Source organism: Triturus cristatus, chromosome 5_2, assembly GCF_964204655.1.
Source record: "Triturus cristatus chromosome 5_2, aTriCri1.1, whole genome shotgun sequence".
NCBI lineage: Eukaryota > Metazoa > Chordata > Amphibia > Caudata > Salamandridae > Triturus > Triturus cristatus.
In genome coordinates, this window is record NC_140588.1 from 344,057,394 (window position 1) to 344,083,740 (window position 26,347).

General features: G+C 42.3%; 1 protein-coding gene and 1 long non-coding RNA gene across 2 annotated transcripts in view; both read left to right on the plus strand.

Annotated features, from left to right (window-relative positions):
* Positions 1-26,347, plus strand: part of GMDS (GDP-mannose 4,6-dehydratase) — a 1,578,414-nt gene that overhangs the window by 789,837 nt on the left and 762,230 nt on the right. The gene's annotated exons all lie outside the window — the stretch shown is intronic.
* Positions 396-7,195, plus strand: LOC146822971 (uncharacterized). The gene is made up of 2 exons (XR_014961862.1): positions 396-5,153; positions 5,258-7,195. It is a non-coding gene; the product is annotated as an uncharacterized LOC146822971 (long non-coding RNA).

The following is a 26,347-nucleotide window of genomic DNA, read 5'->3' on the forward strand; positions in this document are numbered from 1 at the left end:
GGGGGGGGGGGTTGAAGCGCTTTACGCGAGCACCAGAATGTGTTGAAATATATTTTATTTGTGAACGGGGCTTTATAATAATTTGCCGAGAATCCAGCATGGTGATCCGACGCGGGACACGAACCTGCTTCCCCAGTGCCAATGTAGGCAGCTCTGGCCATTAGACCACATGTCCTCCCGTAGATGATTTATATAAACGTTATTGCGGCACGTTAACAGCAGCTAACATGGCCCTCCGCTAAACAACAAACGGCACCCAGAAATGTTGTTTAAAATAAAGCACACGGAGGTCTTCTGCAGAAATTCCCAGTCTTTTAATTATTCCCTTACTGAAGATCACCCGGTGGCTGCAGTTGAAACTGTAGACGGGGGCATATTTAGGTTACAGGCCTGCCATTTGTGGGAACTAATTCTTTTTGTTTATTGTGAAGAATGACCTCAATCCCCCGTCGGCCCTCCTAGACATTTCTGCAAAAAGAGAAGTCACGTACTTGTAGTAACGGGAATATTTCCTGAATCCTTGGGGTCTACTTAAAGTGCCACTTTTAGTTTCGAATGCAGTCCTTGAGTTTTTAGCTCTAGGTGTTCGAGGATGGAGCCTGACCTAACAGCCGCCATTAATAGCCCCAAGACGCCCCCACTGAACTCTCCAACTGGTCCTGTTTAATTTAGGTTTCCCCAAGGAGTGGTTGGCTTGTGCTGGCCCGGCCTGTACTGCTCGATCTCTTGCTAGAATTAAGTGGTTTTTAGCCCAAGGTATACAAACCTCTTATCATTGCGGCACAAACAAATATTTTGATAAGCGGGTTGAAAATTTTAAATGTGTTGCAGGCCCATCACGTCTTCTGATACAGGAGTAGAGATCGGCAATGTTTGAATGCGATGCTTTATGCTTAGTGTAAATCGCAACTCAAGGTATATGATGCCTCACTCAGTACCTTAACCAGATTTTGGGTGACAGGTGTTTGATGACAGATTGACAAACCAGTGAGAGGATTTGTTTGATGGAATGCAACTCTACTCACTAGTTGGAGTTCTAGTGCACACTACATCCAACAAAGAGCGAGACATCCATTGATTTGGATAGAGGGGAAGAGACGGGTAAAAACAAAAAAAAAATCTTTGTCTCTTTCTGTGCCACCACCCTTCCCTCTTGGGCTTCCCGAGACCGTTTAGTTCCAAGGAATTCAAGCAATAAGATACAAGACGTAAATGGATACTGCTTGATACCAGAGTTACCTTTGACAAGGCAGCACTTCCTGAGTGAAAGACCCTCCCTCCAACATAAGCTCCTCCTCCCTGCACCCCTATAGGAGCATGCAACTAAGGTGGTGGTAGTACAGGAAGTACTGCAAGGAACTGGTTACAACTAGCACAGTAAGGGGAGAGGCCTTCAGTGGGGGTGGGCCTAACTGACAGTGGGTGGTGCTGGATATGCATTCATTTTCAATAATAAAACATTTGATGCTAAAAGGCATGCACCCATTTCGCCTATTTGAAACATTGTGTTGTACCCTTTAAGTAAGTGTAAACTGAGATTTACACACCTTCTATCTTACCATGGTAATAAGGTTTTGTTTTCTTGTCTAGCAGTGTGATGAAAATACATTCATTTGTGCAGTTGAGGGCGGCTTCTTTGGCCTCTAATTACAAGCCAGATACACCCAGAATGCTAATCTATTTTAGAAAGCGCTTGATTCCCAAAATATGGTTTTTCTAATGAATGTATATAAAGCATACATAACTCTTGTGAAATATAGTCCTATTTTGCCATCGAGCGGTTTTAGTAACGGTATAAACCACAATGCTGTATGTAGGCCTAGAAGTTTGTAAATGTCATCAAAACTCTGAAATGGCAATGTAGGACCATATTACCTGTTATCCTTCATGGTTTTTTTTTGTATTTTTTTATGTATTAAATCTTTACTTTTAAGCAGTTAGCTTGAAAAATTGGCTATTTTTCCAAACCGGGAAATGTTTATAAAAAGACTGTAAGTGGAATACTGGATTATATTGCGGAATTGTTTGTAGAATAAAAGGGCAATTAATATATGTAATTATTTTGTTAAGAATGTAGAATTTTAGACCAAAACACTGATTTGTTAATAAAACAGAACTTGTCTGTATAAGAAAGATTGTTGAAGTGTTGTCAGCAAAACTTAGCTAAAACGACACTAATCAAAATTAGAACATTGGAATGTTTACAGCTCCATTGAAGACAATGAGGTGGCTCAGGGATTATAATGGCTGGTGTAAACCTTTTGCTGCAGTATTCCACTGTTCGTCTTTTTGTTCTTTATTATTAATTTCAAACATTCTACCCTCAGGAGGTGGAATGTTATAATAGCCTTACAGCACTTCTCTCTCAGGCTATACCGGTTTTTAAAGGCCCTCTCCCTTGCTATAGATCCTCACCTGTGGCCCGGGCCTATAAATGTGGTTCAGGGATATTAACTACTGGTATAGCCCTCGGCAGTGGGCTATAGGGCTATATTAGAATTTTTAATTTATGTTTACTATTCATAATTACAAAGTTAATTGAACATGTTAAAACTGTACAGAGTGGTTTGGACTGTACTCCCTGAAACGTAGCCTCACCATGTTTAGATATTGACCTTGAACCACTGTACCACGCATGCTAAAATGGTTAGTTCCGAAAGTGCATTTCCTCTTTCTATCTTCGTCATTGTGAGTCACTTTCATCTGTATCTTAAAAGATGCTATATACAGTATGGAGTAGGGAGAGGTGTACATTGGTTGTAACACTGGTCTAAAGGAACTATTACACAGGGTGGGGACACAATAAGGTCTCTGAGAGAGAGACACCACTTTGCAGGGTAGATGTACGGAGGGCCGTATCCATGCCAGAGTTTGAGGGCAACCATTAACTGTGCAAATGATTGTATGCAACTTTATCTTGGGCTGGTGTCCTGAAAATATAGCCTCATTCCTGGACCTCCGAATGACCTCTCTAGGTTAAGGCATGGATGAAGAGAACCTTGTTATATTTTTCAATGTTATGTATTTCCTGATGGAGGATAGAGAAATTTAGATCGAAGAGCTAGACGTTAAAAAAAGATGCGTTCTGATGGAAGACTTGATGACTGTAAGACTGCATAAATAAGCATATTGTAGACGTTACTTAGGTTTGAAAAAACCTGGCCAAATTTGTACCTTTGCTTCTGGTGGAATACTTCACCCACACCTGTTTTCATGGGCATCAGCACTACCTCCTACCTGGAAGGCCTTTTTACATGTTTTTGAAACTGCAGTCACAGCGCTAAACCAAATATTTCTTTAATAAGACTTGGAGAATTGAAATCAATTTCTCAGTATACTATATATTGAGTCCCAGATGAGACATCAAGTAAAATGCAGTGCTTTAAACGAAATCTTTTGTGCTCTACATCCATGCTAAATTAGTGTTTACATTTTATGGACTTGGACTGTAGTATGATGTTAAGTCTGTTTACTTAGATGCAACGCACCCTTTTATAGGCAGAGGAACCCTGTTATTTTCTGTACTTTTATTTAAACCTGGGCTGTCTTTGGCTTTTTCTTTTCCGGAGCAGATGATGGAGGGATAGATGACTACAATACAGTATGTAAAGCAGTAGAATTTGATGCAACCGCCTGGTGCTCCATATCATTGTGTTCACCAATTTTGTATGGCTGTTTCGTAGTGCATAAAGCCCTCCATGGAGGTATTTCTGGGGAGGTGCGGAAACTTTTTACTAGGTATCTACCAGTAAGAACTCTTAGATCCTCTACGGTGGGCCTTGTTCGTGTTCCAAAAACACGCAAGGTAAGATTGGGGGGCCGCACACTGTCTTTTTGTGCGGCAAAACCTTGGAACCAGATGCCATCTACTTTGCGCTGCCAATCAAATCGGATGAGGTTTAGGAAAGAATTGAAAACTTGTCAAAAACTAAAACACCCAGAGTCAGGCGCCCCAATTACCTATGTATCACAGTTGGCGCCAAGACGCCACGGCATTCGCTGCACTTTATAAGTAACAATTCAAATCAAAATCAAATCATTAAGTGCAGGTTTGCATAACATTTTCCTTAGTGTATGGTCTATATACAGCTAACTTCCGCATGAGGCCCCTCAAAAACTGAAACCCTTTCTGTCAGCCTTCGATTTCAAACAAGCAGTTCAAGCCCTAGTAATCCCTAGAGTGGAATATGGGGCGGTAACCTTATGCGGCCTTCCAAGGTCGGCGACAGCCCCGCTAAGAGCCTCTATCAACTCAGCTGCGAGACTCATCACGGGTTCAAAGAGAACCTCTCACATCTCCCCAGACCTCAGATCCCTCAACTGGCTACCGCTTGAAGCTAGAATTCATCTGAAGATCGCTTGTATGACGCACAAGGCGCTACACCACAATTCCCCGCACCACCTAGTTCAGAAACTGGTGCTCTCTGCGGGCACGAGAACCTCCAGGAGTGCCAAGACTCTTCTTCTGAAACCACAACGATTTGCAGAGAAAAAAACCTATAACCGGTCCTTTTCTGGTATGGCTCCTAGGATCTGGAACGCTTTGCCCATTGAAACAAGTTTGAACCCTTCCACTGCCTCCTTTAAAAAAGAAGTGAAAGCGATCCTCATGGCTAAATTCACGTGAATTTATTGACTTATTACTGTATTTTATTACTAGTTCTGTTTTTGTGCTCCATACTGTTTTTTTTTCTTCCTCTCGCTAGTTTTTACATTTCCGAGTATTGTATATCTGATTCACTTATAACTTAGTTTGCTATGTCTTCTCTTGTTTTCTACATCTGACATGTAAAGCGCTCTGATACCCGCAAGGGTCTTGTTCGCGCTATATAAAACCTTTAAAAGAAATAAATAAATATATTATAAATAGGTGCGCTCTGAAAAAAATCTACTTTTAAGGTTTACATGTCCTGGTAGTGAAAAACTCTTAAAGTTGTTTTTCACTACTGCAAGGCCAACCCCTCCCGTAGGTTAGCTTTGGGTTAACTTATTACATTTAATAAGTGATAACTTGCAATAAGACTCACAGGCAGGTGTGGTGTCTAAATAATTGTAATTTAAAACCCTTTTTAATGATAAAGTCGGATTTTAAAGTCACAATTCTAAAAAATGCCACATTTAGAAAGTTAGCATTATCTTGGCACAGCCATTTGGTGTCTGCAGCCTGTTGTCTGGGTCACGTGACTAGGTGTAGTTGGCCGTTAGTCTTTGTATATTGGTGCCAGACAGTGAGACAAAGGAGAATAGGCATTGGCAGGATTGGCCATCTGCAGCTTGATGAGGGGGAGGCTCTCTCACCTAGCACATCACAAAGACTTTGCCTAAGCATACTCACAAAGGGCTTGACACTAGTCTTTTGTGACCCCAGACAAGCTGGAGCAAGGGTAGGTAGGCAGGAAATTCTGAGGGTGGAAGCCTCTAGAAACATCTCCTACTTCAAAGTGGGCACCAGGTATAAATATTGGACCCTTAGATCAGACTCGTCAGTACACCTCTGGACCTGTGGAAGACCCAGAAGGACTGCTGTACTGCTCTGCAAGAAGGACTGCTACTCTGATGCCCTGCTGCTTGAGTGAGAAAGACTGGACCTGTAACTTGATTTCTGGACCACCAAAGTTACTCCAAGGTCTAGCTGCTAGCTTCCAGGTCATAGCCTCAGAAAAAGCTCCAACCACCATGAACCCAATACTTGGATTCTGCCTGCTGTGATCCTTGCTCCCCGAATGGCGTCACCCCAGTCCTGGACCCTTGGAAATGGCCCTGACGGTGCTCTGACAGCCCTGATGTGCTCCTGTGAGCAGAATCAACACAGTGTGAGATATCTCTTCGCAGCCACATTGGAACTGTCACTGTGCAACGCATCCCCGACGCAGGACCTTACATCATAGCCCGCAGCTTCCTTGGAACTGCTGCTGTGCGCCGCATTCTCGACACAGGACTCTGCATCACAAAACCCTCGTCAACAGCATCCTTAACAACAACACAGGACTCCACATCACAGCCTGCAGTTTACCCAGAACTGCCGCTGCGTGGCGCAACCTCGACACAAGACTCCACATCGCAAGCCCCTCGTCGACAGCATCCTCGACAACAATGCCGGACTCTGCACCGCAGCCACGCAGCTTCCTTGGAACTGCTGGTGCGCGACGCATCCTCGACTTGGAATCTTACAACGCTCCGCAACCAGGATTTAGGATACCTTGTTAAGCGGGTCTAACTTGCTGTCTGTATCTGGCCCACACACCATTGTGGTTGGCCTCAACATGTGACTTTGTCTGGGACCGGCGCATCCAGATATCCACAGTTGGCGCTTTGTGCTTTTAGGCACTCTTTTCACTTAAATCTTTAAAATTGCATATCTCCGGTTCTGCGAATTGGATTGTTGTTGTTTTGGTCACAAATAATTGATTACATTTTACTAAATTTTTCTAAATTGATGTGGGATTTTTTTAGTGTTGTGTTTTTATTTTATTACTGTTTGCAGTGCTGTGTTAATACTTTACACATTGCCTCTTAGATAAGACTGACTTCTTTTGTGCCAAGCTACCTCAGGGTAAAGTACATGTTAATTTGGGGCTTGCTTGTGTTTCACCCTGACAGAGATTGTGGTTGCTGCTTGTGTAGGGTTTTGCCCCCCTCAACCAGTAACCCAATTTCCAACAAAGACAATACGGGCACCAAACATAAGTGGCAGGTGCATACAGAATTACATGCTGGCTCCATCACTTTGCATGCAGTGTTAGTACCCTAACAGCATCTTCACCAGCTCCATTGACCTTATACCTATCTTTCCTGTAATTAAGTTCCTGGCACGAACCTTTCATGGCGAACATATAGTGATTTTAGTTCAGCCCCTACAGCTATTGGCTTTTGGGCTCAAAAACCTTCAACCAGTGTCAGTCACGTTTTGGGGACAGCCATCCATAGTATTTTAGCCTCAGTATCTCTTTGGTTGTATCCTCGTCCTGAAACTAAAGGGAAGTGTCCTCTGGGAGTATTTTTAAGCCTTACTTAACAGCACTTCACCATGAATAGAATCATACCTCAAACATCCATCATCCAGCCACAGGGATCACTGCTCAGATCAATTCTCACAATGTTTTGGCACAGAAACCTACAGTTTGTACATTAGTACTCACAATTTATAAAAAATGTAATACAAGATTAAAAAACATTTCATACAAAAAGGAAAAAATCTTTTCCCTCAAAGAGGAGACAATATCACTCACAATATAAAAAATATAATTAAAAACACAACACGAGAGTTAGAACAGACATTGATCTTTGTCATAAAGCACCATAACCATCACCGTCAATTATACAAATTTACCCGATGTATTGTAGTTCATCAACATCTTGGGTAACTTGAGAACGGTGGATTTATAGCAAACAGGCATCGATGCGTTTGGAAGGTATAATCTGGTTGAACCCTCTTTTTTTCAAGACTACGAACTAATGTACTCTTGTTGAATCAAAACATCTATAATACGCTACTTTCAAAAGTGCAGAAACTATTTGGACAGTGTTGCGTTGATCTAAATTCCAGTTTGAGAGAACCATGAGCTAATTTGCACTTATATGCACTTCTCTATGATGGAGAATCTGTTACCAAAATGGCTGTATGGGTCCATTGACCAGTTGCAGGATACGATAGACTGGTCGGCACCTTAGGTCAACTGATTTGGTATGGCTTACTACCAGTTTCCCTTCTTCCACGGGAACGATGTAGCCGTAGTTAAAATGTTCTTATTGACCCCATCTCTTGTGAGCCTTTGCCGTGCTATAGTATGGTTCTTTTTATGGCTCGTACAGGAAACCGACGGCGCTTCAACACATCCGTCTTCGTGAAATACCACGTCTATCCTCGTGCTACCATTTGAATGTATGATAGACTATTTTACATCTAAAAATTGAACTCTGTCATCAGACATTTATTTATCCAACCCATGCTTTGTAGACATAAATCTCTTTTTAGATGTTTTTTGTACTGCAGAAACCTTGAGTGGAAGCGTCAAACATAGCTATAGGCTGTTGGGCAAATACATTGTACAGTAAATGAACTGTGTGTTTCGACAGAGCTTTTGTTGTAAAAAAGCCTCTCTAAAATGTCTTGCATATCGCTCAAAAATCTGAGAAGCTAGAGGTGTTTTAAGGTGGTGCCATCCCAGAATGCACCCACTGTTAATCGAAATCTCACAGGTGATTGGCCAGCAACCCAGAGGCTGAACTAATGTCCCTTTCTCCATTCCCCTGACTAAATTAACTACCTTATGTATATTGCAGTGTACGGACTTGCCATCATCGGGTAACACCTTCCTGCCAGGCCATATGGTGTATTTGTCTGGACTGCCCTTGTGCCACCATAGTCATTAGCCCTCATTTGCGAAATTATATAATCCTTAATAGGTGGAGCTCTGAACAAAAACCTTCTATTTGCCCTGTACATTTTTTAAATTCAGATTTTGTTGCAATTTTTGGGCCATGAATAAAACCTAAAAAATAAGGGGCAAAATATGTTTTCTCCATTGTTTACTATGCAGACCGCAAAAATAGTGCAAACTTGATTCACTATCTAATTGCTCTAGTACTATCTGTTATGACTCTCCTCAACTCATAATTGATTGCTGATACTTTAACTTAACCGCATTTAAAACAAGCATTGGCATAGCCAATAGGTCTCGCTTTTGGGACCTTATAAGTAGTTATGCAGCACAATATCCTTGGTGCAACAACATCAACTGTTGCATGGCTTAACACACTTATAAGGTCCCAAAGGCGAGACCTATTGGCTATGCCAATGCTTGTTGTGATTGCAATCACAACAGTCCTGGGTCTCTACTTCAAGAATCGTTTTATGTAGGCCCACTGATATATCTAGGATGATGTAAATGATACCTCGGATAATCACCAAAAGCTTTATTTTTACATTTTCAATGCTGCTGCTTATTATTTCTTCTTCACAATGACTTTTGTCCCCCATTCAACCCTAATTCAGTCTCTGGCTGTGAGAGTCTGTTTTTTTTAGCTCCTCACTAACGTTTTGGTGGTCAGCTATATTGTATTTATTTAAAACAAATGGAGAAACTTTAAATATTGTGAAAGAGTCCCTTGTTCGTAAAACACGTTTACTAGCGTCAGAAGGGAAGCAGGAAAACTTCCCCAGGCCCCACATGTGCTATAGGCTGTGGGCGCCAGTGGCATGTGTCATTATAATCACAGCCTTCTTTATGAAACATTCCATGCCCATGCCGCCAAGCTACGCTTGCAGCTGATTGGCTGTGGGCACAAGCGTGCATAAGCCTCCTCTCCCTTGCTCTACACCTCACTCATCCGTGCCCTCCGCCTCTGGTGAGGAAGAGAGAGGGGAGGAAGGAGCCTGAAAGGCACTGAGGAAAGGTTCTAGAAAGAGGGGTGACTCGAAGGGAGAGAAAAAAGGTGTAGAGAGAGGTCGAGGTGCGGGAGGTGGAGAGAGAGGGTAGTCAAAAACAGGAAGTAAGAGATCTGAGAAAACGAGAGAAGGTAGAGAGAAGAAGGGTAAAGACATGTGTTGTAGTGCGTTGTATTGGAGAACAGGAGAGTGGATGGGAAGGGGTGGGGGGGAAGCGGGTAGCTGAGAGGCGATGTACAGTGAAAGTCAAAAGGAGAGATCATTAGAGGTAGAAAGGAAACAACCCGGAATAGAAAGGATGAGAGGGAGAGGGAGGAAAGAGGTGGTGAGGTACATAGAGGATAGAAAGAAAGATGAGCCACACAAATATTTTGTGGGAAAAAAAGATGCGGTAGAGCGAGAAGTGACGTAGAGTGAGAGAGAGGATGAGGGTGGAGGTGATGTAGGTAAACCGAGAGGAAGAATAAGAAAGGCGAGGTAGGGATAGAGATGAGCGAGTCATTGAACGCTCGAGCTGGGCCCGAGCCTGACCCTTTGCTATGGCGCAGCTCAAGCCCAAAACAAGCAGAGCTTTCAAGGGAGGCCGTAAGGCTTAGTGACTACAAATGCCGCCCATGTAACATGGGGAGCATGTTCCAAACCCGGCCTGGACTCAGTATTCTGTCATTCCGGCACAGCTCCCAGTTTCATGTTTAAAAAAAAAAAAAGTGTCATGTAGCCTGTGTCGAAGCACTCCTATTTCCGGGGGAAAGTTCGTGCTATGTGACATAGCTAACAAGCCCGGGAGTGGTGCGCGCACACGCGCTCTCTAAAAGGAATTTTAAAAAAAGAAGCATGGCGAAGGTGCATGCGTGCGCGCGCATCCTGCTCTTTTTCAAAGCACATATTCGTGCTTCTGGTGCGTGGCTGCGCACTCCCGCAAGCCGTGTGCCGCCACAAGCACAAGTATGTGCTTTGTAAAAAGAGCTGCACGACGGCTAAAGGTCTCCTTTGCAGTGCATGCGCACTGCGTAGGCGAGACCTAAAAATGACAAATCCACCTTGAAAACCATTTGCGCTTCAGACAACTGTGTGATGCCTCCTTTAGTTTTCGTTTTTAGTGCAGTGAAGCACTATAAAATTTCTGCTGACAAAGCATTGATGTCTGATGAGAAGTGGTGGTCCACAGAGCAACCTTGGTTTAAAAATTCACCGTCTGGAGTAGACAATATCGGGTAAAAAAAAAAAAACATCGGCAGCTTTTCCAGATGGCAAGCATCTTAAAAAAGGAGTGAAACATTAGTTTCCATTTCATGGCTTATCCAACGTGATTTTGCTGTTGGGACTTTGCCAGTTTTGAGCAATTTCATTTAATGTGAGGTAGAATCATGAAATTCATGTGTGACTGATCTGCCTCGCTAATTACCTAAATTGTGCTCTTCTGAAAGGTGGCTTGTGTAGTTCATTATCCGAAGGTCGGATCTCAAAAAGGCAGGCAGAAACTGAAAGGGCACACATTACTCCTGTCTGGCAGAGCAGCAGGACTTCATAAGAAGCCTACTGTGAATGTGTACGTCTATGGGATATCATATTCCGTACTTTCTTTGAACTGTGTTTAGTTTCGAGTAATTAACTTTGCAGTGTGCCACTGGCCCAGTAGAGTGTGGCTGTGGAGTGAGCTACTTCATCAACCAGCTATCGGGGCGTACCCGCCTACTTACACCGCTATTAAGTAGAACTACCAGAAGGCTGAAAGCGATTTTTCCATACCAAGGCCTGACAGGCTGTGCTGTCGTGGATATCAAAAACACTGTTTATTTGAACTTATTTTGGGATTTATGCAAATCACTTCACACCACTTATAGCCACCTGAAAGCTCTTTTCAAGATGCGTTAAATATAAGGGAGCAGGTGCAGCGTATAGGTTCATATAAATAGTTGTTATTCCAGATCGTCCATGTGCGTACCAGGCGGCAGTATATGAAATTAGCAAAGTTGTGTTTAGCCAATTTAGTGATTTTAAAAAAAAATATCTTACACTTTTGACAAATTTACGCAAAAGTAGGTTCTGTAATAGGGAAATAACCGCTAAATATATATTTTTCTGACAAATTCTCCAGCAGAAACTAGTTTGTGGAAAATGTTTAATCCCCGGGTAAAGTTTGCAAGGGTGACTAACTTACTAACTTTGCAAAGGTGTGATCTTAACAAAATTTGGCTAGCAGAATTTTAAGGTTGGGTATATCTAAAATCCAGGAGATTGTTGAACATACCCATAGTTACGTTCAATCAATCAATCAGGCATTTATATCGCGCACTACTCACCCGGACGGGTCTCAAGGCGCTTGGGGAGAGGGGTCTGCTACTGCTCGAACAGCCAGGTCTTGAGCTGTTTCCTGAAAGCGAGGTGATCCCGGGTACGTCGCAGGTGGACCGGCAGGGTATTCCATGTTTTCGCCGCCTGGTAGGAGAAGGATCTTCCTCCGGCGGTGACTCTCTGGAAGCGTTTGTGCATAGAAGTGCAAAAAAGAAAAACGAAGCAGCAGACAATATCCATTTAAAAGCCTAGAATATGGAATGATATCCTGGTATCCATCAGGGAAGCCTCCATCCTGCTCCAATTTAGGAAGCCGATAAAAACGCCCCTTTTTTTTTTTAGAAAACATTAGAACACATTAACAGTTTACTTCCTCTGTCAGGACCCAGCTACCCCTCTGGTCAGAATTTACTGGGCTTTTGACTTTGACCATGTGCATCGATAGGTTGCCTTTCTACTAGTTGTGTGTTATACAAATACCACATATATAAATGCCCATGGATCCATGCCAACTGTTTGCCATGTTTCTTAGTTCTCAGCTGTAATTTTACACATCAATATAATCTGGTACTTTTAACTGTTCAAAAAAAGGTATCCAAAACTTCAACTCTTTGAGGGAATTACCTTGTTAAATAAAGCACAGTTAGTGGATCATCAAATACCGGTCACATGAGTCAGTCACCCCATAACAGAAACCTTAAAGGTATTTTTGTGGTTTTTCCTTTTGATGTTATCAAGATTAGTAATACAGTGCTTCAGGTGCACTGTTCAACAGTTGGTGAAAAGGATAAATGGTGTGAATACTAAGGTGAATTAAAACGGTGTGGTGAATGTTGGTGCAAAAATAATAGCAGCAGTTTCGGTGTTATTTTATTTACTAGTAGCATTTCAGAGATATGGCACGAATTTCCTGTGGTCCTGTCAATCTATTTTTGTATCGTATAGAGAATTTAATTACATGATGGTACATGATTTCCTGCTGCAAGAAAATACTGTTCCTCTGTCCTGGAGCAGATCACGAAGTGTTGGCTGAATTCGGACCCAAACAGCAAAACCTCTTGCTTTTTGACCAAATTTGGAAACTTTATTGCCAGAGCCACACTTAAAAAAAATTAAAAAAATTATTGATGGGGAGTACTTCCACCCTGCGCAGATCCCCAGATAACGCTTAAGGTTACAATGAAAAGAAATTGGTTGCGTTCGAGTTGACTCTCACAGTTTTGACCTTTGTTTCATGGTTTTCCGTTTCACCATGACCAATTGCAGCAAGGGGCAAACCGTTTCGAATCTTAAGCTGTGTTTTCAGTGCGACAACTATAGTACCATTAGTAGCAAAAGAATGGCTGGCCATATCAAAAAATATTGAGAAACCACTAAAAAGGTCTTCTTCGTATTGAGCGTGTGTTTGTTCATTAGCGTTGTCCATTCAGTGCTGTTACATCTCAGAAACCAGAGCATCACAGTGTATATGAAAGACCTAGATATATATAAATCCTACTGGCAGTAGTCCATAGGTAGTTATAGTTGGGACCATATTCCTATAGAAAATGCATTTTTGTGTTGCCTATGTTTTTGGCGTTGTTTGATAAATCTCCACGAAAGTTTCCTAACAAAGTGTCACCGTAAGTCTTGTTGTGCCTGGGAAGTTTCGGGGTGGTCCTTCAAGTGGGAGCCGAGAAAAAAGGGAGTCGAAAAAAATACGATTTCCCATGTTAAATCCCATAGATGCTTTGAAAACAACTACAGCCCAAACCGCTGGACAGAATTACACAAATTTGGCAAGAAGGTAGATTTTGGTTCGCAGATCACTCTTTCAGTTATTTGGTGTAAATGCGTTCAGTAGCAGTTGAGAAATTTGAGGGAAAGCAAATAAGGATACCTGGACAGAGCCTAAGCACAGCTCTCATGGTGAGATCTGATTGGCTGTCAGCACTTCAACCAGATAGTGCTGGCAGCCATCTTGTGACCAATATACATGATAGCACCCTATTGGAATACATTGTAGTGAGTGGCAGGTTTTGACCGTCACAAAAGGATATATCATTTGTTGATGGTACCTTACTAATTTTAGGAATTGTGTTGTGTTCTAAGGTGATTTTTACCCTGTGAAAAAAGCATTCTGCTGGGAGTATATCAATCATGTTTGAGAGAAATAGTTTTCATGTGATTTTCCCATTGACGTTATAGAAGGTACTTCAAAAGCTAAAATGAGAGCATATTTTCTGTAAATTCACACTGTTTCTCAGCCGTATGAGAATGAAGTTTGACATCTGCAGTAAAACATTTACTTCCAACAGGAGCAGCCTGTCAGTTACTTTCTGTGTGTTTTACTGTAGCCTCCCAGAGTGTTCTAAAGAACAACTAGAGCGCTAACAGACTTACTTATGATAAATGTATGGCACACTTGAAGCCGTGTTGTTTGACTCAAACTGGTAAAACTTAACATATTTTATATAGAAAGAAGCACAATGAGGGGGGTAATTTTGCCATAACAATTGTGGTTAGTGCTGTAGAAAGAAAAATCAAGACACGTTTCAAGTGAGTTCTCAAATATATTCTCATTAAAACATTCTGACATGTAGAGTGAAACATGCACTTTCAACATCATCAGCAGGCTGCCAGTTAACTCCCTGATCAGCAGTATTACTACAGTGATCTAATGAGCAACTAGAGTGCTAACATTCTGAATTTATGCCAAAAGGGTGGCACATCTGACCGCCATCTAGATGGAATCAAGGTGGAAAACTGTAAGCATTTTTTACTGAAGATAGTGCAGTAAATGAGGAGATTAGGGAGCTTCATAACAAATAAGTCTCCCAAGATGGCCAACAGAGGAAAAGAGCCTAAATGTAGCACAAATATCACCCAAATATATAGCATAATATCAGAAGTGTGCCAACACCCACACATATTCGGCTTCTTTATAAAAGTGCATGAAAGGGTTAACACATACTAACCATTCAGGAATGGAGTTACAAAATAAAAAAAATGAAAGATATGTTTTTATTTCCCGCCTTCCGCTCTATCGGAGGGTGCAAAGTTGAAAATGTTGGCATTCATGGTAGCTTTGTGTGAGAGTGGTGTGTCATTCTTATGCTTAGTTTTTACATTTCCTGACAGTTTTATATCTATCTGATAAGACCAAAAAATATTATTTGATCAATGAACTCAATTTTCAGGTATGTGAATTACATTTAATTTGGAGAAAACAAATGATTGAAAAGGTATATGTATATGTGAGAATGTTAGAGGAGAGTATCAAATATTTTTGAGAAAATATTGGAACTATATGAGGTAATGTGTGAGTGGCTTTGTATGTTTAATAACAGGTGAGTAAGGTGCTTTGAGTGTCTGAGAATGTGACAGTTTGTCTGATTTGCAGACTAGGTGTGTGAGAAGTTGGTGCTCAATCTGTTGCTTTGAATTGGTATGTTGTACATTTGATGCTTACTACATGGTGTAATTAGTAGTAAAAAAAACTGTCGATTATGAGTTAAACCTTTAGTTAGCAAGGCATTATAAGGTGTGGAAATATTTACAAGTGTATATATGATGTGCTGTTTTCAACAAGTGTTTCTTTGAATTCTGGGTGTTGTAGTTCTGTTACACTGCTTTGTCAGCTACAGAAGCACATATACATTCAGTCACTTACCCAGAAACATGCATCAGATTCAAACATAGTTGTAGTCACATCTATCTTGCTCTCTTTTCCGTAACACAGGCACTGAGGTGTTTGTTTATAACCCCTTACGTAGATATTTAGAGAGTCATAGAAATACTAAAATAGACAGTCACATACTGGCACATTTACTTAAACGTCTCATGTCTCTGCTACAAGTGTGCTCCTACACTTTCTCAGATATGTTGGCAAGTACTGACACATCCTTCTCATTCATGTAGAGAAATACTCTTTCAAACCTGGATGATGCATGGTAGTACAGGTCCTGTGTGAGCGCTTTCACTTGGAGCTCGATTTGCCATGAAAAAGCGGTTTGTCAAGTCTTAAATCCAAGTTTCAGTATGCACAAGTCACATGTGAGAGATGCTGTAGGGGTGCTTTAAAGCATGCTTGTTTGTGCATAAAAGATGAGATGTTCTTTTTAGTTCACTAAGTTATTTGTGCACTTGCATTCCCCTATGTCAAGTACTACATAGAGTATGCCATCCCTAAAGCAACTGACATACATGTTCAGAAAAACATAAAGCCTCTGTTTCAGCTATTGAGACAGTTACAGAAACACGTATGGAATCATCCATTCTCCAGAAACTATTAATACATGCAGTAGACTCAAATGTGGTTGTAGTCACACCTCCGTAGCTCTGTATTGCCGGACACTGGCACCGAGTTATTTCTGCAACCACTTACATACACATTTAGACAGCCATAGAGGGATTTTAGCAGGCAGTTACATACCAGCACATTTACTTAAACATCTCATGGCAGTGATGGAGGTGTACTTCTACACACTCTCAGATATGTAGCCAAGTACTGACACGATGTTCTTAACCATGCAGAGAAGTAGTATTTCAAAATGGGTAAAGGCAACAAGTGCAGACCCTGGCCGTGCACTGTCACTGCAAGCTTCACTTGGTGTGTTAGAGGTGTTTCTGAAGTGTCAAACCCACGCTTTAGTGCACATAACCCACTTCTAAGATATGTTTTAGGTATACCATAAATGATGCTGTTTTGTACTTAAGAGGTTGACAGGTGTCCTTTTGAGTTGAATAAGTTACTTAAGCACTTGCAGGCCTCTATGCAAAGTACTACAGTGTATGCCATCCCTAAACCAAGTGACATAGATGTTCACAAAAGCATAGAGTCTCTCTTTCAATTACAGAGACAGCTACAGAAGCACTTATACATTCAGTCACTCACCAGAAACTATTATGCACGCAGCAGACTCAAAGATAGTTGCAGTGACCCCTACATAGATTTCTATTGCCTAACACAGGCACTAACGTATTTGTGCAGACACTTAAATACACATTTAAGCAGCCACAGAGATACTATAGCAGGCAGTTACATACCAGCACCTTTACTTAAACATCACATGCCGCTGATAGAGGTGTACTCCTACACTCTTTGAGGTATGCAGGCAAGTACTGACACAACCTTCAACCATGTACAGAAATAGTCCTTCAAACATGGGTGATGGCTACTAGTGCAGACCCTTTCTGTGCTCTCTCACTGCAAGCTTCACTTGGCATGTTATAGGTCTTTCTCAAGTGTCAAATACATGCACAAACTCATGCATCTAGTCACTGACCCACTCAATCACTCATGCACCCACTTAGACATCTACTCAAACAGACTCACTCAGACAGTGATGCACCCACTCACACACCCAGTGAGACACTTGTGTAGGTAGTCCCAGACCTACTCAGACACACACACACACACCCATTGAGACACTCACACATGTATCCACTGAGGCACTCTTGCACTCACTCGCACACTCATTCTCAAAGGTTACAGTTAGCAGATAAAATGTTTAAAACCGTAGAAATTCCCTGAAAAAAAACAAAGGTTACAGTGATGTTATAGTCCGGAAATAGAATTAAAAAAATCTTAGAAATTCACTGAAATAGCCAAAGGTTACAGGGACGTTATATTTAGGCTCAGATGTCACTCATACAAAGCCAGTGAAATTCAGCAGTTATAGTTCTCTGAGCTAACAATAACTTACGCCCCCGCAATGAACTACTTATGAACTCACATATTATATCACTCATGATATGGTCAGTGACATCACTCATGACATCTCAAATTACATCGCTGATTTCATCATCCAGTAAGTGTGAGTGTTTTCTCAAAGTTTGAGTGTTAAAGATATACACTAAGATACTACAAAACTTAAATAAGTATAGTTTGTTTACTACTAAAGAGTAATACTATTTGTAACACATATTATGTGAGTGGCTGTGTGACTGTGCATCCATGTGTGAGTGAGTATGTGTCTGAGTGGCCCTATTGGTGTGTGGGTGGGTATATGGGTGAGTGAGTTGGTGTATAAGTGGTAGATGGATGAGTGCGTGGGTGTGTGAGTAGCTGTATGGGTGAGTGATTCAGTGTATGAGTGGGTGTGTTGGTGTCTGTCTGGATTTGTGAGTGGCTGTATTGGTGAGTGAGTGGGTGAGTGAGTGGCTGTATAGGGGAGTTAGTGGTTATGTGAGCAGCTGTATGAGTTAGTGGATGTGCCAGTGGCTCAGAACCAGTGGGTTTGTGAGTGTTTGTATGAGTTTGTGAATGGGTTTGTGAGTGGTTGTGTGAGAGTGGCTATATATGAGGTTGTATAGGAGTGTGAATGGGTGTGTGAGTGGTCCTGTGGATGATGTCATCAGTGATGTCACTTACCATGTCACAAGTGATTTAATATGTGAGGTACTAAGTAGTGTATTGCGGGGGCATAAGTTATAGTTAGCTCAGCTATCTATAACTGCTGAATTTCACTGGTTATGGACGAGTGAAATGTGAGCCTAAATATAACATCCCTGTAACCTTTGGTGTGTATGTGTATGTATATATATATATATATATATATATCACTGAAAAATCCAAAGGTTACAGGGACGTTATTCACATTTCACTTGTACAAAACCAGTGAAATTCAGCAGTTATAGTTTGCTGAGCTAACTATAACTTGCGCCCCCACGATGCTCTGCTTATGACCTCACATATTACTTCACTAATGATCTGGTCAGTGATGACATCACTGATGACATCTCAAATGACATCACTGATGAATTTCTAAGGTTTCTTTTAATCTATTTCCTAACTATAATTTCCCTGTAACCTTTGTTTTTTTCAGTGACTACTATATATAATATATATGTATATATATATAATTTCAGCATACATTACATCAGTGGCTCTGGCACTGAAGGGGACAACTTATTATCGAGATGTGTAAGAGAGGAGTGCCGTCGCCAGTGTTGGACTGGCTTACTGGGTAATCTGGCAGTGCCAGAAGGGCTGATCTGACAGGGAATGAGTGGGCCATGTTTTTGACTGCATGTGGGCCTGTTTTATGATCGGTTTTTTACTACTGATTTTCCTAAATTACCACAAACAATGCCTGCAGCAAGCACAAATGTTCCCATACCTTGCAAAACAACTATACAGCTTGTCTTAAATTCAAAACTGCCCCAATATGGAAATGTGGGGCACTTTTTAATTATAAAATTCTGTAATGGGGACCACTTTTGTCCCACTCTATCCCTGCCTCCACTCACATGTCGGTATATATGCTGTGGTGGGTGGAAGCCAAATGTGAATGACACTACAGTGGACTAATGGATGAAGAGAGCGGATTGGAAGTACCTGTATAATGAGTATGTATGGTATATATTTTTTATTAAAACAAAAGGTCTGTGCTAATGCAGGACGTAATAAATGAGTACATGCTCTGCCCTTGAAGTTTGTTTAATATTTAACTCTCTTTCTGAACGCTGTCTAGTGATAGAGCGGGCACCTTCCCTTCAGTTGCCTCCCTCGTGAAGAATGTCTCCGCTTGGAGCGTGTTGTGTAGATGTGCCCCGAAAGAAGTCTCCTAGCTGTTATGGGCTGCGTGACAACTTGCTTGAACACATACAGTAATCCAGCAGAAAAGTGTTAGGTTTTGTTTTTGGCTTCGCTTGGTGCAGATGATAAATGCTAATCAGCGGCAAGGGATCAGTTTGCTATGCTCCCATTAAAACGTGTTTCCTGACCCACATTTGTTTTAGGAAATAACTTAACCATTTTGTTGTCCTTTACCTTGTGAGGCCTGCAGGATGCAGTACGGGGGTAATTGTGTTCCTTCTCATTACCAAGATTTTTTTCCCCTCCAAAAGCCTTCTCTTCCGCCGTAGAAATCTGCATCTGAACCCTGCGTGGCGCGTCCTATATCATAACAGTGTTCCTGTTCTCTCCCAGCCCTCCTCCCCCAAGCTGAAATAAATCAGAGGTGGTTTGGGCCCAGTGGCAATAAATCAAGACCTGTCCAAAACTGGAGCCTGCCCAGTCAAAATGTCATAGCTTGGCTTTCAGTGAGGATTAATTAAAGGGCTGATATAAAGCCCAGATGTGCTGCAGGAGAGCAGCTAACGGCCTGTATTGCCATGGAGCCCCCCCCCCCCCCCTTAGTCTGCCCACCCAAGAACATGGGGAAGACAAGATGGGGGGAGGTAGGGAGCCTGCGGAATGCTGCCCTGGCCACCACATTATGGCATGGACCGAACTAAATAGAATTGAAGTCTATTGACTGGTGGCGACCGCAGTGCAGGCATCGTCTGTAGAAAGAGGAAAAATGCCTTAAGGAGCAGACCCCATGATCTTTCTACAACGTTTTCTGAGCAGGCTGGAGAGCTTTGAAAACATCTTAAAGCTCAGAACTAAGGTGGATTTTGTTAATCAACTTTTGTGATTTGATGCAGGACATTTATTTTCGTGTATGTTTCAATGCCTTTTTGCAGAAAATGCAGTGATATAAAACGCGTATTGTACAAGGAGCAGTAACATTTGGTAAAATACGGATGTCGCCATAATAACGAACCCCAACCAACCTGCAGAATTTTACCACCGTCGTGGATTCTACGATTAGGCAGCAAGGTTATCTACCAAATAAAAATTTTGATATACATATTTAATAAATGTTTAAGTTGCAACACAATAAACAAAACGGAAAGGAAAAGAATATTTGCTTCACAGTACACACCACACCTCCCTACCCACCCGAGTCCTCATCAGAGCATGTAGGATTTCAGTCTCGTGAGGGCACAGCCTCTGGCGTGTTTGCCATCCCATAATACTTCCACCATTTGCCCCACTTTTGATTACATTTGCACGGACAACCCCTAGCAGTGTAGATCGGCTCTTCTTGTTTGGCACGCCAGCCCATAACAGATCTCCATTCAGCCGGCACCTGGGGTTGTTTCGGTTTCCAAATTTTTTAGAAAAAGGCGGACATCGGCAGACCAGGTTACCGCACTTTCCTGCTATTTTCCTTGTGTGATTTGGTTCATAGGTAATTCCAAATAGTGTGAACATACACCTCCTGTACCTGCCGTCGTTAGGTGTAAACTGCCAGGCAGAGAGAAGACTAAGACAAAGATGGAGTGGTGCACCACTCAAATAGTATTTCTCAATAAATCCCGTAGCTTATTTGGTTGTGTTAGTGAGTCCTTTATTCAAAATGTCATCCAATAGTAACAAGTTCCAGCCAACGCGTTTCGTTCATTTGGAATGAACTTCTACAGGGCAATCTATGGTGTGTGGACGATGGGGAACTGAGGTCCATGAGTCCCCAAAAGTCGTCTCAAGGATAAGTGTCAAGCTTTCAAATCTATCATCTGTTTGACCCAGCAGCCAAGTCCCCACGTCCGACCCAGCTACATTTAGGGTTGGCGTATAGATGTTACAGGAGGGGCCTGCATGTCACCCGCGCGACTCTTCCGTACGCCCCGATACTACCACTCTTGGGGACACCAAGGGGGTGAGCGGGTACTTCTGTGGAGGCTCTCATACATTGGCGCACGGCAGGCATAGACACTCTAGGCGACCTCTATAGGGACGGTGCGCTATTAACATTCGACCCACCAGACCCACCAGCATCTGGTCCCCTCTTGCTCTCCTACCCTCATACATAAGAGGTTATCTAGATTATTCCATTCTCTTGCAGCATTATAATCTTTCATTTGATCTAGAAAGTTTTTTGTGAAATCTGCCAATAGTTTGGTAAATAAATAATTATGCAGTATACCCTGCAGACCCAGAAACTCATAAATGCGCTTAACCACCATTATTATTCTATCAACAATTTATTCATAAAATGTAAATAAAACATACAAATTATAATTCTAGTCAGTGCCCTTTGTTAGCTACACTTTAGATACAACTTTTTCAAGCTACTTAATCCAAAATAAATATTTATTATAAAAGATACATAACTGATAATTTGTAACATGGCTCTATTTTGCCGTCGTGGGCATCTGGTGGCATTTACAAACCCCTTGATCCGAAATTGGACCATATTTCAGTTACTGGTATATATGTATGTGTAGGTACGCATTCACTGAAAAAAAACAAAGATTAATGTGACGACATAGTTAGGTGAAAATGTCAGTTACTACGTTAGATTTTAAACTTTAAAAACGCACGGAAATTCACCAGTTACCGTTAACTGATATAACTATAACTCACACTCCCGCCGTGCAAAGTGTTGTCATCACTGACGTCATTTCAGATGTTGCACTGATATCAATGATATGATGCATGAACTATGGTTACTGCAGTTAACTATAACTAGTGAATTCCAGTGGCTTTTTGAGTTTAAATTGTAATGTTTAACTGACATTTTTACCTATATATATATATAATGTCACCAATACCTTTTTTTCCATGAAATTTCTCAGGGTTTAAAAACAAATGTGAAGTAAGTTATTAGAACGATGCCAAACTAAAATGTTATCTTAACTTTTGTGTTTTTTTCAGGGAATTTCTAGGTTTTTTTTAATTGTAAAGCAATATGTTATTAACACACCCCATTAGACCTACCCCACTACGCACATGGCCTTTGGCCGTGTGTGGTGTGGGGTTGGCCGCTCAGGGCCCAACCACTGCACTCTATGCCTCCCCCTTGCACTCAACCACCACAGAAGGGCAACTCCCTCCTGTGCATTGCCTTTTGTTGTGCACAGTGTGGAGTTGGCTGCAGGACCTGGCCTGGTGCTAAGCCCTGCGCCCAACACCTTTCGGGCTGCCAATCCCTCGCCATGCACTGCCTTTGTCCATGCACAGCGTGAGGTTAGCTACAGGGCCAGGCTTGCCGTCGGGCCCTATGCCCAACCCTCCAACTGTGACCAGGAACCTGTTGCTGATCAGCCCCAGGATCTTGCAGTGCCCCAAGGCATGACCCTTTTTTCCCTGTGGTGCTGCGGTACCACCCTGAAATTATACAGGGGCGAGGCTGCGATGAGTCCCTCAGTAGTACTGCGGTGCAGTGCAAAAATATTTTCTTTTAACTTTGACCCCAGTAGGTGTCCGTCTGTAAGCTTTATGGGTAAAGATCACGCTTTTTGATAAGGATGTGTAATTTCGTTCAGCAGTTTTGGAAACTTGTGTGGGGAAAACTCGTTTAAAGACACTCATTTCTCTGGCCCCCTTTTTGATGGGCCAGCACCAGGGGTCCACAGCCCCGCTGGCTCCTCTGCCTGCACCCATCCCTGGTGCAGTTAGAGCCGGCTGCGTTTGTTTGCTTCTGCCCGACAGGAGCAGCTTTTCTTTCTGCTCACGCCAGGTGGTAGCAAACCTGTGTTCCCGAGAGAGTGCAGGTGGAGAGTTGGATTTCTTTTCCCTGCCTGCCCTCTCTGGGCAGGGAAGAACTCCGTGTTACAGCTTGGGAAGGGAGGCCCTACCTCCCCTTGAATGAAAACAATAAATTGCACTGTGGGATGAGGTCCCCAAGGCCTTCAAAAGGCTTGGGTAGGAGGAGCCCTATGCCCAGCCCCATCTAAAATAGAAAAAAATAAAAATGGATTGGTCCTCATTGAATGACTCTGGGAAGAGGGATTCACAACCCGTGCCCAAATTAAAAAAAAAAAATATATATATATATATGTTACAAAGCAGGAATGTGAATTGAGCGGAGTAGCCACTCATTCCACAGTCACTGCTCCAGCTGGTGAGTGCCTCATAATGCCTTGCAAGTGTTTTTTTAAGTGACAGATGCACCATCAAGCTTTTTTAAAAACGTTGTAGGGGAGGGAGCGCAGCAGCCCCCATAGAAACATAAAACAATTAAATAACTTGCAGTAAGTCTCCTGGGTCATTGAGTTCAATACCCCAAGAGGGCTTACCATAATTTTAAAGCACTCCAGGTGGAGCTGTATGCTCTTCAGCTGGAGTACGGGGACACCTTGTGGTTAGTTCTATGACTGCATTTTGTGGGTTGAAGAATGTTAAAAAAAAAAAAAAGACAACGCGTTTATGGTTGCTTTGTAGAAAAATGCTTTATTTTTAATATTTGTGACAGTGATTATTATTAATCATAGCAATGTATATACATGGTAATGCATTGGAATACAGTTATGTGTTTATATATTGACAAAGCCAATAAGTTAGCTTTATATATGTTGCTGTGTTGACCTATCAATAAAGCCAATAGACCCACTTTTTATATTTTGATGTTACTTAAAATAATGCCCTATATATTGTTACATGACAGTCGATCATGGGCGGCTGAGTGTTGGATACAGTTTCTGCCTAAGTGCAGATTGTAACAAAAAAATTTACTTCTAGCTCACACAGATAAAAAGTTAGTAAAAACGTAGTGGCACGTGTTGCTGCGCAGTGGAAGGTTGAGTGGTCAGCTTTCTGTTGCTTATTTCTGTTTTGGTGTGCTATCTCGGTACTAATGAGATTAATCCTTTATCCAGACAGTTCTAACATGTGAAAATTACAAAATGATTATGTTATGCTATCACAAAGTGTGCCACGTTATGCTGCATAATTTCATTTCTTGCCAAATAATTTAGTCAAGCCTGCTGCATAATTTGGTCCCCTGCTGTTGCATAATAACAGTTCCCCTAATATATGAAGAATGTGGAGTGTAATATGCTATTTGTTACTTCATTAGTCATGAGAAGCCTGGAGTGATTTATGAGGCTCCTCCCCTCCAAGGGTAGGGTGTGATCACGGGTGGCAAAGTATCGGAGGAACTAGTGGGCACGGAAAAGCAACAGAACTCCAGGGAGATGCAGCTGAGCAAAAATGGATCTGGTGAAGAAGGGATGAAAAGCAACAAGGGCAGTGGGGGGTTTGGGAGAAAGCAACATGCACAGGAGACAAACTGCTAGGAGCTGTGGGTGTGTGGTTATCAAAAGCAATGGAGGATCGGGCAGTGGTGTAAAATAGGCTCCCGCAGTGCGGGGGGCCGTGCTCCAGGGGCCCCCTCAGCATAGTACCCTGGCCTGAGAGCTCCTGATTAAGACCGGAGGGGTGCCCTCCATGTACCTTGCAAGGGGGCCCCCTCAAGTTTCGTTGCACCACTGGGATCGGGGGAGGACTCAGAGCAATGGAGAAACTGCCGGTGTGGGGTCAAAAAGCAATGAAAGGGGGCTGCAGAGCAACAAGGACCTGGTGGGGTTAGAAGCAACTTAAGAGCAGGAAAGGGTAGGATTGCAATGGACGAAGTAGGGAGGAAAACTATGCACAGCGGAAAGGGGATTCAGAAAGTAACACAAATTAGCAGGAATAGAAAGGGGAAAAACACACGCAGTTACATGGAGTTCTGAAAGAAATAGAAAAATGTAAGTTCTCTTTTTGTAAGCAGTGGAAGGGTATAACATACAATCAGAAACACTATAGAACACCTATGCTCTATGTTAGGAACAAACAAGAGGCAGGAAAGCAATTGAAATAAAAGAAAGAAAATGAGGTTGTAAAGAGAGTCAAACAATGCTAAGCCATGGGCACATACATCGCCACTCAAATTAGTTCTATTTCACACAGTAAATCTCTCAACAACAGACGGTAGGGAGACCCCAAAAAAGAGCCCCCCGCATCTCACCCGTGCCCCACGCCATTTTTCCAAGATTATAAATGGATCTCTTCCCATCTCTCCTGGGCCATTGTTCAGAGGCCCATGTGGGCCATTGTTCAGAGGCCCATGTGGGCCATTGTTCAGAGGCCCATTTCCAGACACTTAGGACACTGCATCTGGATTTGAGCCCGTTGGCCTCATTCCCCTGGCCCCCTCCATCCCCTTCAAGCCACCTGAGAGGATGTCTGTATGTAAATTAATACAGCCTGTAAATGCATAAAAACGGATAATATTGTGCTTCCCCAAAGCTCTCGGAGAGGGCGTGGGCCACAAGTTTGAAGACCTTTGACATATACAGTCGAGAACAAGCACACCTCAAAGATGTTAAACAATCGGACGCATTTCTGTTTGTTGGGGACTTTAGTGTGATGCACCAGGCAAGTGTTCTGTGCAGTGCCAAACAACCTCCGCGATAAGGATAAAACAAAGCAAAAACAATCTACAGTGGATTGAAATGGAAAGGAGACAATGCCACCCTCGGCTTCAAGCACCTACTTTTTGACATACATTTATTCCTAATATAGCTTATGGATGTGCCCGTTGACATTCAATATTTCTTTTATTTCACTATTCAGCGATTGGGAAGATCACCAAGTGACCCATGCACCCTTCTACCAGTGGGGAGTGAAATAATGATTATATTGCACCCTCTCATAAAGCACATGAACAATTGCATGAATATTTCAAATTTTCTTTAATTTTAAACTGCTTTGAGTTCCTGAAATAACCATTGTTGGTTAGGGAGAGAAACTGACAGCCTGTGATTATCATCCATCAGAGATCGTCTTCAATGCTACCTACAAGCGTTAAAGACCACACATGACTACAGTCGTGTTTAGCAATCTACCTGCAGCGCAGCAGACAGAGGCTCGTTTATACCGTGGTACTGAAACTCAACCATTCTGCAATGTGTGCCTTAATTACTCAGCCGCAGAGTTTCTGGCTTCCAGCGTATTAAGCACCTGAGACTCACTCCCTGGCGTGCGTCGCCTCTGAGGAAGGGAGCAGAGAAGTCACGTGATTGAAAATCCTTGGCAGCATGGCCCGCTGAGCTCACTCCAGGTAAGGAAGCCTCGCTTTGAGA